General features: G+C 34.2%; 1 protein-coding gene across 4 annotated transcripts in view; it reads right to left on the bottom strand.

Annotated features, from left to right (window-relative positions):
- The window catches only part of LOC115452421 (diuretic hormone receptor-like), a 179,098-nt gene that overhangs the window by 68,417 nt on the left and 97,167 nt on the right, over window positions 1-13,514 (bottom strand). For all 4 annotated transcript variants that reach the window (XM_037439457.1, XM_037439458.1, XM_037439459.1 and 1 more), the window contains exon 3: window positions 12,919-12,943. The gene's annotated coding sequence lies outside the window, so the exon portion shown is untranslated. The remainder of the gene's footprint in view (window positions 1-12,918; window positions 12,944-13,514) is intronic.

Genomic DNA, 13,514 nt, shown 5'->3' with positions numbered 1-13,514 from the left:
TTAATAGTATTTTCAAGTCAGATGTAGTGAAATACGTGCTGAGTCATATGACGGCTGGACTCAGTAATTAAAGGCTATCATATCTCTCGAAACAGGCTAACAAAGCCTGCTTACTAATTGGCCGAACTAGAGAGGATATCTAAGGCGATTTTCACAGACACCAATTGGTTTGCGGCGAGTTACTCGGTCAACGCTCAACATAATTAATATTTATGAATGAGTTGTAAAGCTAATTATGGTACAATCTTGCACAATCAGACGTCAGTAAATGCTTAATTTTATCCGCACTCTAAATTAAGAAGATTGTCGCTTGGATATCAAATTTTACGGCCCTATATGATAGGAACGAAGGTACTCTCGGGTTGTTATTTAAAATGTATCATTACAAATCTAAGTCGTATCACTTTAGTCCAGTGATGCCTTACTTTGTGAGCTCTGAGTTTTTTTCGTGTATTGGACCCCGCAATCTACCCTGGGAAAAACCTGCAAATGGGATAGTGGAATCTCCCGGCTTAACGACTGCAGGGCCCTGGAGGAAAGTTGGGAAGGGTATCTGGGCAAGGGAAGTATGGGGGAAGAAAAAGGAACCTTCTTAAATTGGGCGAAGGGGAGAAGGTCTGGAAATGTTTTCGAGTTCTCATAAGTCTCAATGTGTAGTTACAACCACGAGGTATACGCATTAGAATGTGTGCCTAGGGAAGCGACAATTAATGTCTCTGCGTGCTGTATGGCCGGAGTTTAGTGATGTACTTCCAGATCATACCTGATAAGTAAGTTTCTATATTCGATAAAACTGCATTCGACGTTTAACTTGTCCAGGACTAATATATGTGCTCAATATGAAAGGTGTGTTACATAATGAACCATAGAACGTTAGCACCAACTAAATGCACGCTTATACGTCTAGCTACTTTTGCGATAACGATAGTGTATTAGCATCTTTATTTCGGCAAAATACGATAACCATATAATTAATACAGATTAAGCGATATTAAACGCGCTACAAATTAAATTACACGTTAATTCACGCGGGGCTCGTTAGTTTCTTAGTGTGTCCATATTTGGGGATGGAATGAAATTAAACATTCATCAACCCGCCGTGCCTCGAAGTTAACCCACGTTAGTTTGTTACACAACTACGAGCGAACAAATACGGCGAGAGTTCGCGATTCTAGTTTTTATTCGTATGGGATAATTGTAAATGTTTTGAATAGTTCATTTAAAAAACTGATGTTACAAAATTCAGCTCTTATGTGTTGTAGGGATACGATAAAATCAAATTGTAATGTCATTTTAACTTCTTCTACCAATTGCCTTAAGAATGAAATTGTGATTTCAATAATATTTAAATATTCAAATACCAACACACAGGGGCAGTTAAATGGAAATATTTTGAATAGAAAAAAAAGCGGCGATAGCCTAGTTGGGTGTGAAACGGACTGCCGAGACGAATGTCCGCAGGTTCAAATCCCAAGGCACATACCTCTGACTTTTCTAAAAAAATCATGTGTGCATTCTGTGTGAATTTATCGTGAAAACTGAAGGAAAACATCGTGAGGAAACCTGCACATCTGAGAAGTTCTCTATAGGAATTTCGAAGGTGTGTGAAGTCTACCAACCTGCACTAGGCCAGCGCGGTGGACTAAGGCCTATTCCCTCTCAGTAGTAGAGAAGGCCCGTGCTCAGCAGTGGGCAAGTATATAATACAGGGCTGATATTATTATTTTGAATAGTTCATTTAAAAAAATATATATGTTATCATTAAAAATCTGCGTGTATATGTTGCAGGGATACGATATATACTTGGATCACTTGCTTTAGGAATTAAATGAAATCTATTTTTAAACATTCAAACACGACTCACATAGGCTAAGCTGCGAGCTAATACTAATCTGACAAATCAATGCGTCCATGCATACTTTATACGTATTGTGTATGTTACATGTAAACAATGACGAGTGGTAGAATACTGACATGGAAACGTCACATAAAGCCCATTGTTTAGTTTGCGTGGAATGCGAGTAGAAATGAGCAAAGATATTTTTAATAAATTACTTTAAGTAGCTATTAGACGAGTTAGTGGGATTTGTAACCTGTTTATTCTTCGTTATTGTTATATGTATTTCGAATTATACGTTTATTTATCATATTATATGGAAGACTAACAGCTTTAACCAATAAAGAGTAACATCGATATAGTTTTTTTTTAAATCTTTATTTAAGGAGCTTGGTTGTTATTTCGCGACTATGTCGCTCCGTACGTCCACTTTTACCCGTGCCTACAAAATTTTGATGAAATCAAAATATTTTTTTAATAAAGCCTTAGCCTCTTCTGATACAGGAACCGACAAAAGGTATTTATGCTGCCCACATTAAAGCTCAAATTAGAATCGATCGATTCAGTTAACGGTAAGTCTTCACTTATAGATATTAGTTAAAAGGAATGAAAATATTTAATTAAATATTTAAAACAAATACACATCTAGACGTATCTTTTTAAGATATGTACCTAATATTAATTTAGATATTTAGTTTGGAAAATTCTAAACTTAAATACTTACTTAAATTTATTGATCCGTAATAAATATGTGTCGGGCACTAAGTTGATAATAGACCAGTTTTGGTATGGAGTATATAGTATGAATATAATAAAAGCGAAAACAATTTATTCCAACATTATTAAATAAAAATTCTTTTATAGATGCCACACAAAATATCCTTATAAAATAATACAGTTCGATATTAAAATATCATAACGCCTGCGTGATGTACCCATATATTAATATGATATGCGCTGTATCATCCACGATGTTGGTTTTAATAAAAATTAAAAAATGCACATTAACCAAATTTGGTATGCATTTCAATATTATACCACAAAAGGCTGATACACAGGAAATGAGGAATATGCGGTACGTGATCTGTATGTGCATTTATTATGAAGTAATTTTATACTCATGTGAAGGAAACACAGCATAGTATAACGCGGCGTTAAAATATAAAAATGGGTGCACTTTTGAATGGATTGATATTATTATATTCTGTGTTTAAATGCTATTTGATAATGTACTTTTATTTAAAAAAAAAAAAGGTTTTAATAAACGTACCCACGTTACATTTAATTTTGGTGTTATAGAGAAACCATCGTCACCAACCAACCGTCGAGAAACGTTTACATGGATAATTACATACGTTATGCATACATTTATTTCATTTCCATGTTTATAATTACAATATATTACCTATTACGAACGAAAATATTAAAGTTTAAGGTTAACGTCTGAGCAATGAAGTGGAACGAACGGTGAAAAGAATAAATAGCTGACATCAAACCTCGACGCTCTACAAAGTCTACAGTAGCGTACACTCTGAAGTAAGCTCTAATCATTATCTACAACTAGACAAGCTACAAATCCTTGTCAAAGAACACCGATTTTTACCTAGGATGATTCGCGAGGTTATTAAATTAAAAAAACATCTGAATTTCAATATAGAAGATGTTTGGAAGCTTGCACAACCCCAAATTCCTGTTTTACATTTAATTAAATGACAAGCTGCTAGGTTCCAAGGCACTGTGACGTCATTCTGCGTTGATCGAATTTAAAAAAAATGTATAATTGTAAAATGTAGGTAGATATTGTAACTGATGACCAACTTCTCAGTCCGCCCCGTGACCACGAAATGTGCAGTCTTTGAAATATCGGGAGAAAATTTAAATATAAAAGCCGCGTTAAAATCCGTAAAATAGTTTTAATGCAGTGGATACTGCCAACTCATCAAATGGCGAGCGCTCTTGTACACCAGCTGACACTCTCAGTGAAAGCGAGAGAGAGTCAAGAGACAGACTTATGGATTAATAACATAAAAATATGGATATAGACAGAATTGTTATTAAACCGCATAACTATAAATGAGCATCGTATGCATTCCGTGCTCAGGCCGCGTATTTCCATTGTGAATGCGGACTCGCTGGAAGCACCTGTTGATCACAGCGCGCGCTTTGAAACTTTTTGTTTCGCTCTCATTTACCTTTGCGATGGAAAAACTAGGTATTTGTTTTGGCGGTCTCTGCATTTAAATGAATATTTTTTTCCTAGAAAATATCTTGATAATTTCCGAAGGTTTATTAAGTCACAAATAAGACGATATATAATAATTCCTCGAGTTTAGAATATTATTTTGGAAAGTTACTTTTGATTGTTTTTTTTTATTATTGTAATTTTCCGTACTCTATATATGGCGCACTAATTAATACACTTCAACCTCAGTTTAGCTTTTTTCGTTTTGTTTCTTTCTTTCTTCTAATGTTGGCCAATGTACCCTGGTACCCTAGTACCTGGGTACTGTTCTGGTTCTGGTATTAGAATCCACGGACGATACCTTATCACTACTTATCGTAAAGTCATTCGACTGCTCGCTTATCTTCTTTTTATTCCTTATTTAAATAGAGTTCAATATTCACACATTACAAGTCTACCCTCATACAGGTAACAAGAAAGTAAAGAAAAAATAACAACAGTTAATTATAACACAGCGGAAAATAATTTGAAAACGAAAATATTTTATACACGAAATGCATCAATCCGTAAACTATATTGACGCAACGCAATGATGTATCGTAAAACCCAATGATTATTTAATTGAGTTCAAAGTAAGATTTTATAAAAGGATTACGCGCGATCCTTCTGCTATCGCGAGGTCGTTGTTAATTTTTTATTGTTGAAATGTTAAAAGCGTTGTGGGTTTGCAAAAGGTTTTTATATGCTGGTGATAGGATTTTGCATCGGCCTGGATAGCGGCTGCCATAACAAGGCATAAAACGAAAGTGATCAACGAAACTGTATCGCATTCCGAGATCAGCTTATGTATATCAAATTTTGAACAGCCCAAGCATTTAGCATTACTTCGTAGGATCATGTACAGGGGCCTCAATTTCCCGTGCTTATATAACAATATATATAATAATATAATAATAATATCAGCCCTGTATTATATACTTGCCCACTGCTGAGCACGGGCCTCCTCTACTGCTGAGAGGGATTAGGCCTTAGTCCACCACGCTGGCCTAGTGCGGGTTGGTAGACTTCACACACCCTCGAAATTCCTATTGAGAACTTCTCAGGTTTCCTCACGATGTTTTCCTTCACCGTTAAAGCAAGCGATAATTCACAAAGAATACACACATAATTTATTAGAAAAATCAGAGGTGTGTGCCCTTGGGATTTGAAGCTGCGGACATTCGTCTCGGCAGTCCGTTCCACAACCAACTAGGCTATCGCCGCTTATACAACAGTCCGCTTCCATAACAATATATAGATTGTCAGTAATTTGATAACATTTTAAAATAATTATTACAAACTCCTCCATTTGTTTGGGAACAATTTTCTGAGCAAACATAGAATAGATTTTATCCCGGATTTCACTAATGGATGAAGCTGTTTCAAGAAGGTTTTAGTATATAATCCGCGAGATATTTTATGTAAATTCCAGATTTTTTAGCGAAAGCCGAAGCTGTTGGCAAATACAAATTCGGTGTTCTATTTTTATATCGATAATCGATGCTAAAATATTATTGTAAATCGATTTAGTTTTTATTTGTACAGGAAGATTCGCTTATTGATATTTGAAAGTGCTAGTAAGAGGTTGTGTAGACTCTCTCAACTTGTTGCCGAGAACACTACATGACTACGAAACTGTATTACATTGCAGAATCTCCTTGTATTGCAAATGTTCATGGGCGGCGGTGATAACATACCATTATATGAATCGTATGCTATATAACATAAAATATAATGACAGTTGCTTCAGAAACTTCGAAATAAATAATTTTCATGTTATCTAGTGTAATGTTTCTTAATAAGCTGAGCGTGTGCGACACCTTCACGATCAGTATGACAGTTAGCAGCATTGTGTGAACGAACTGTTTCCAGACCCGAAAAACCAATAACAGGGACACCGCGAAATCACTGTTCTGTGGAATAGACTTACCGGCAAACTCGTTACTGGACATTCAAAAAGTAACAAAACGCCGAAAATTGTCCGAAAAGTTAACATACGAAGACTCAATAAAAACGCATCCGATTGTTTGGGACGTGGCGTCGAAGCTCAAACAATAGTGCGAATAGAATTAAATCTCTTTTGTATTCTATATACTGGAACGTACATTTTGAAAAAATATGAATCCATAACGAATTCAACATATTTTGTCAACTCATGGGGATATTTTTTTTTTTTTGGAGTTTGTATAAGTACTTATTGATTATAATAAAATTAATTTGTTAAGCATTTTAAAGGTAAGTAATATAGTTTCTTTTATAAGTTAGATGTATGTGCTCTTTACGAACTGTCTTCTCTATTGGAAGGTACCAAGAAGGGTACTTAGAGCTTGTTGTTCATGTTTGAAATATTATTAATAGCATCCTCTATCACACTTTTTGTACGTTGTGACCTATAAACTTTAACAACGTTGTGTCACATAAAGATACGGATTTTGTAGTATTTTGTGTACTTTTCCAATACATCCACATAATAAGCTCATGTGTGTTTTGTAGGTTTAAGCAAAGACAGCTCGTTAGCACGCACTCGCCGGGCTGCTTGCCGTGGTTGTGATCTGAGTCTAACGCAAAAACAGCCATTTTCAATCTCGCTTAGGTCACGTTTGCTTCTCGTATCTCAAAATGACAATTTTGATCGTTCCCTCCGCGGATTGATGTTCTTCAATTTGGAATTTATACTGTTAATAGACTTATGGTTTATAATGTAAATAAAAATATCAATAAGCCAGAAGAGATTTTGAAGTCCTAGTCATTCATTATAGTTATTATATTATGATGTTACGTACTTGATCAACTTTATTAAAAGACAACTTGGAGGTAGGGTAAGTAGATATGCGAAGCCTTACAAAAGCGATTCAATTTCAAAATGTTAGCTGGTGTGGCATCGGAAATAGCTGTTTACGTAAATAACTATTTTTGTTCAATTTTTTTGTTTCCACGAATTCAATGATTATTATTTGTTTTCTTTGGTTATTAAAAGTGAACATACATGAAACGTTCGCATAAGTTATAACTCTAAAAAGGATGAACCAGAGTGAGCTTTACACTACTTCGACCTGTGTTGGTTGTCAGTTTAGGCGAACTTAATTTTAGAGGAAGATGGTTAGGAAGACCATCAGATAATTTTTTTCTTTCAGAATATTTTATAGTCTTATTTTATTTTATTTTTGCAATATGTCCGTTATATTCAACCAAAAAAAAAACAAAGTCATATCTCTAGTATTTTTAATATAAATTGAAACATGCATATTCAGATTTGCATTTTTATGAAAAACAACTAGAAGTGTTGATCTAAACTGATGCTCTTATGTTTGCATTCCATTTTAGTTTGCACGCGCAAATGGCGCAGCATTGGTACAACAACAAATTGTACGCAGCCACAAAGCCATGTATGTACATATCTCTCGTCAATTATTTTTAATCCGTCCAATATCTTGTGTTTAAATCCCGATAAAAATTCATGATAATGTGGCTTATATATTTTATTGGGAATATTGTTTTGCAATTATACGTTTGCTGTGTTGTGATTGGAGTATTCATTGCGATGTTAAATATTTGTTCAAGATAAATTTGTAATAATATTTTGAAGCCTTTTAATTATGAAAATATATTTTTTTAATTAGTATACAGTTTTAAAACTTAAGTTTTGTAACATTTTAAAGATCTTTATCACTTTACGCGTTGTACAAATAAATTTTAAGGAGTCTTATTTTTGGGATTTTTTTTAACTATAACATATTTTTTTTCTGTCGGGCTCTGCCTTGGATAACTAACAGCAATTTTGTAGTCATCAGTGAAAGATGGAAAGAATCTTGTTACAGTTGGTCCCTAACACACTGCACTTACTACCTCGGTAGCGTAGTTGTAATGCGTACACGGTACGAATCGGGCTACCGTGCGGAAGTCCTGGATTCGAATCCTGAATCGAGCAAAAAATAAACGTAACTGGTTTTTTCCATGTTAAAAATTACTCAGTCGCAGCTTGGAGTCAGGAAGTTGGCGGCTGTGGCTCGGAATGCATGTTGGTCCTGCGCTTGATCTCTCCAGTCATGTCGGATTGCCAGTCATCGGACTATGAGAGTGAAAGAACAGAGAGTACACCTATGTATTACGCACACACTTATGCACTACAATATCTTCTGCGTGCCCGGCTGCTCTCTGTTGGCCGCCATGCTCGTTATTCGACTAGGAGGGATTCATTCATTTACTTACCATTAGATCCATAGTCACTAGCCATGACGTCAATTCTAACCACAATTCCCTATACACCCTTCAGTGGCTAAGTAAACATCCTTAAGCTTCGAGCGTGGGACGTATCTGAATTAATAGCCCGGAACAGTTGAGTCTGGACTTGTGAATGGCGTCATTTAATTGAGGATTAAGGATTAATCCGACATGTATTGTGTACGAATGTGTGTCTTATTTACAAGATAATTGGATATGTTATCGTTCATTTATGTTGCTTAATTACGAAAACACGTTCGGATTAATTAAGATTTTATCCGTTAAGATGGGGAAGATGTATTACTCGTTTATTATTTTATCTGATGAAATTATTTTAGATTATTTTATGACGAATTTAAATATATTTAATACTAGACATAGATATGACGGATTATTACATTTTTTTTTATAGCAGCAGATGCTTTATGCTCCGAAATTGTATTTGTGATCTATCAGAATATCCAACTTGATCCCACCTGATGGTAAGTGGAGCGGGGTTCAATAGAATGTCGATTAACAAGAGATGATTACCCCTCGACAGTCGACACATTTATGTCGGCCTGTTGGAACTGGATGCACACAGATTGATCCCGAAACGCAACACACTTACGTAGGCCACTAAGGCGGATTTAAACACCTTGTATATGTTGGTTGTGGATATATAATATATTCTAACACCAGTAAAACATGGAAACTAATTCCATGGCAACCAACGTGTGAAATTATAGTCTGTTAAAAATAAAAAAAAGTCGTTCATGCCGAGCCTTTTAATTATCATCACTCACTATTCGCGAAAGCATCGCAATTTTTTCCATCTCATGTCATACGGCGCTTGATGGATAGGCTGTATTAAAAAAAAAAAACATTTCCATCGTAATACGTTTGAGTTATTCGATATACTTTTTGTCCGCGCATGGCAAAGGACATTGCTATACTCATCTAATATAGTCAGTCACAAAAGTAGTTGAACAAATACGAAACTTCAAAATGGTTCTACATTAATTTTAATCGAAATTCATTTTTCTTTGTCTAAAATAAAGTAAACCCTCTGAAGTTTATTTTAGTAAAGAAAAAACGATTGTAGACACGGAGACATTTGATGTCGCTATCGAAGTTGCGTATTTCGCCAGTCACCAGAATTAAGCCGCCTTGTTTTATTTTTTGAGCACCAGCTAACTTTAATGGTAAAGTACCTACTGCTGGCCGGGCCTCATCCAAACGGGCTCCTACCGTGGGTTTGTCACTTTACTTATTAATTAATGATTCCATGATTGAATGATTCCTCCCTACCTTCAAAAATAATAATTCTCAATAAGCTTGTTGAAACCTTAACCTCGTCTTATATTGAATCCTATTCAATACCTATTATACTATTTTTTGGCGCAGTTACAATGTTCTATTTACATTACAACAAAGACTTACGTATTACCTACATAATATACTATGAAATTGGTACATCAATGACCACAGCACTTATTTTAGCGGCAATTGTTTGTTGACAAATCTTATTTGTAAATGTGTTTTATGTTAAACATTTCTAATGTTGTTAATGACGTAAGACATCGTTCTTGTAATTTGCCAAGCTGAATTTGTTGTAGGAGTAGCAATTATCAAACTCATTCTAAAAATATTGTACTTTATAGTGTACTCTGTTGGTAATCCGTAAATAAATAAATATTTTATAGTGGTTTACATCAAATAGATAGTAGCGTCAGCCAAGTTTTAAAATCTCACTGTATTTCATAATACAATTTGCATTAGTACAGAATTATGTAAATTGATACCAATTTATGATGTCACGAAATTCATTTCGCTTTAATACTGTTTAAGTAGAAATTTCATCTACATGAGCGTCATGCAAATATTTTCAGCATTTTTCCACAGAATTTCCAAATGAAAAACTTTCAGGCGATGTGGTAAAACTAATTCGTTTTCTGTTTAAATATGAAGGTCATCAAGAAGTTAAATAATACTCATCAGTTAAAACGAAAGGTTAAAGCTGATTAAATAACTTTTGTTGGTAAGTAATTGAAGTTTGGGCTGATTGTTTAATTATAACGTAAAAGTGTTTCATAGAATACAATGTTAGTAAATTAAAAGTTTTAGTTATATAAATTAAATAGTTATTTTTTTTACTTTTCTATTACGTCGGTTTGTAATAAATTTAATGAATAACATTTCTGATGAATAAAAAATCAATCCTTGAGGCATAATAATTTGATCAACCCGGCAAAATTATGTCGACGGGTAAGGGGTAATCAACTCCAGTCAATCGATACTTTATCTGGATGAATGCATTTACTATTAGGTGCAGAGGATAAGTTTACCGTTAACGTTAAAAAAAAAATAAAAGAATAAATAGTAAATAATTATCTATTGCAAATTGTCAGATAACGGAACCCAGAAGGACCACGTCATTTTAAAATCGTTTCATAAAAGAAAAAAAAAATCTACATATCACTACGTATTATAAAAGAACTCTTAAAAAACCGTAGTACGATTTTTATTAAAAACATGGATGGTGGGCCTTGTTAGGAATCTTAATATTAGTCTGGATTCTAGTTTGCAACCATTTGGAACGTCGTGCCTTTCAGTCCGAAGTCAGGACACATGTAGGTAGCCTAAATTCATTAGTCTTCGTAAGTCTGAACCCTTATTTAAGTCTAGACAGCTACTCTGGTATTGTCCTTCGTGTTCAAAGGCTGAATATGCACCAAAAGTATTATCAGTAACTAGAGGTAATTTATTTCCGTCGAAAACTTTGTTATAAATCAATTCTATTTAAATAAAAATGTGTATTAACCGGTGAATAAAGTATTTATTTTAAAAGTATGTATAAACTAACTTAAATACCTTTTTTATGTACCTAATTATGCCATTAAATAAATCGTTTATTAAATAGACCATTAAAGCAAAATAATTATAATTGGAAGGAATAGCGAAATAGTTATGCCTACTTTACGTGTCTGAAATACATTCGTTTCATCAATGGAATTTAAATAAAGTTATATATTTTCTAGATCTGTTTGATCTGGAGTTCTGCTTATTTTGTATGCTGTATAAAAAAATATTTGTAGTTGCCAGCTCTTGTTATATCTGTATCTGTGGTTTCAAACTGTGTCAGTAGAAAGTTTTGACAAGCAATAAAACTGCAATAACAACTGATTCCACGGTATCGCACTTCTCTTATAACTTTGTTCTACAAACTGTTCCTACGGACTTCTATGGAGATGAAATAAATATAAAATACTAGTTATGCTCATGGTTTCGTCCGCGTGGATAGCTTTTCTCATTCGAAATTCTTAAAACACAAAACGATGCGTGTCAGTGTCTTCTATTTAAAACATCAGATTTTTTTTTTTCCATGACTGCCAATTTTCGGGACTGAAGAAACCTTTGTGTTAATTCAAGGCATGGTCTATCTGTGTACCAAAATTCATCCAAATCCGTGCAGCTGTTTCTGTTTTTACTTGTGACAAACGTCCAAATATCCGAATATCCAAACATTTCAAAAAATTTCGCATTTACAATATAAGAAGGATTGATAGTAATGCTTTAATTATTAAAGCAAAATTCTATAATGTCTGTATGGAATAATGCTGGGATGATGCGATGAAAAACTGACGAACTATTCCTAAAATATGAATAGGAGTTTGGAAAGATTTTACACCGAAACTGCTAAGCAGATTTGGATGAAATTATGCGCATAGATAGAGCGTGTCCGGGATTAAAATTATAAATCTACGTCATCAGAACTGGGTTCGTCTGCCTCAATAGCTTAGTTGTATTGCGTATATGACCGTTGTTCTAAGGTCGAATTTCGGGTCGGGTGAACTGATATTGGGTTTTCCTAGTCAGTATCAGCCATGACTCTGGAATTTGTGCCCGATACGGCGATAGGCTCACTCCTTATAACATCATGGCAAAAATACATGCCGAATAGTGGGTGCATTGACAGCAACTCCGCCTACCCCTACGGGGATAAAAGCGTGATGTGTGTACTAAAAATATAAAGATACGCAGTAATACTATTTTTTTACAGTGCTATCATTTCTGATAAAATGTATAAGTTTCGATGTAGTCCTTGAGAATCTCCTAACACGAAATTTTATTCGGTATCATGTTATAGTACGAATATTTTATTGAGGCGTCGTGCAGACGCAATTTCGTAGTACTGCAGTTCGGAAATTAGTTGTTAGTGGCTACGCGGCGTCTTAGTATCACGTTGTAAATGTTTTCCACAACAACTTAGTCTCATGTTCAAATATTTCCTGAGATCATGGTGATTCTTCATATAATATTATTAGTGTTTCGTTATTTTGCATTAACTAGACGCAGGAGGCATTTGTGTGCTCGTGCGTTAACGAGTCTATATAAAGTTTCGCAGTTTTTGTTTACAACTCCCATAGCAGGATTTGTTGGTCAACAAACTCAATGAAAATGAATTTTAAAACGATGTAAAATTTATACTATATTAGAGTGTCAACTGTGTTCATTTTACATTTCACGTATCGTATTTTATTTTACTATGAAATTATTGACAAGGTAGATTATGAAATATAAAAATATTGTAATAAGCAATTTAATTGGGCACATCATTAACCATCAACTTATGAAAGAAATTGAACAATTTACTTACTAGTTCACAGTGTATAGATCTGCACCTGTAACAATAAAATTAATTGTTTAGCTATCTACATTCAATAATAATTCAATATTGCCATTATTTAAATGGTGTACAATGTCAAAGGTAGCTAGCATAGGATTTTAAAAATATAAGCCTAATATGATAACAGGCTTCCGTAACCCATAAGCTGGCATTTTAAAATACTTTTGGTATTATAATTAACTATATTCAATGTATTATTTACTACTAGTTGCTCAAGACTGTGCGATTTACATGCATTACACCCGCGTCCCCTTTTTAGAAATATCTTAACAGATTTCCTGCGGTCAGTACATATAGGTATACAGGCCATGTTCAAATTTTTTATTTAATTTTTATTATTTCAAATTCTGTGATGTATATTTTCGGAAAAGACCATTTTCCCTTTACTAGCCGAAGGTAAAGATAGGAGCCACAAATTCAGAGGCCTTGACTAGGAAATATATCCGAAGCATTCACCTTGACCGGTATTTGTATTTTTTTTTATAATGGCCAAAGTTTCAGTCGACGCAGAGATAACTGTAATCACTTAACAGAATGTCAAGAAATGAAATTAAACAGGAAAAGGG

Source organism: Manduca sexta, chromosome 16, assembly GCF_014839805.1.
Source record: "Manduca sexta isolate Smith_Timp_Sample1 chromosome 16, JHU_Msex_v1.0, whole genome shotgun sequence".
NCBI lineage: Eukaryota > Metazoa > Arthropoda > Insecta > Lepidoptera > Sphingidae > Manduca > Manduca sexta.
The sequence above is the reverse complement of the archived record's forward strand: the minus strand, read 5'-3'. Positions and strand labels throughout refer to the sequence as shown.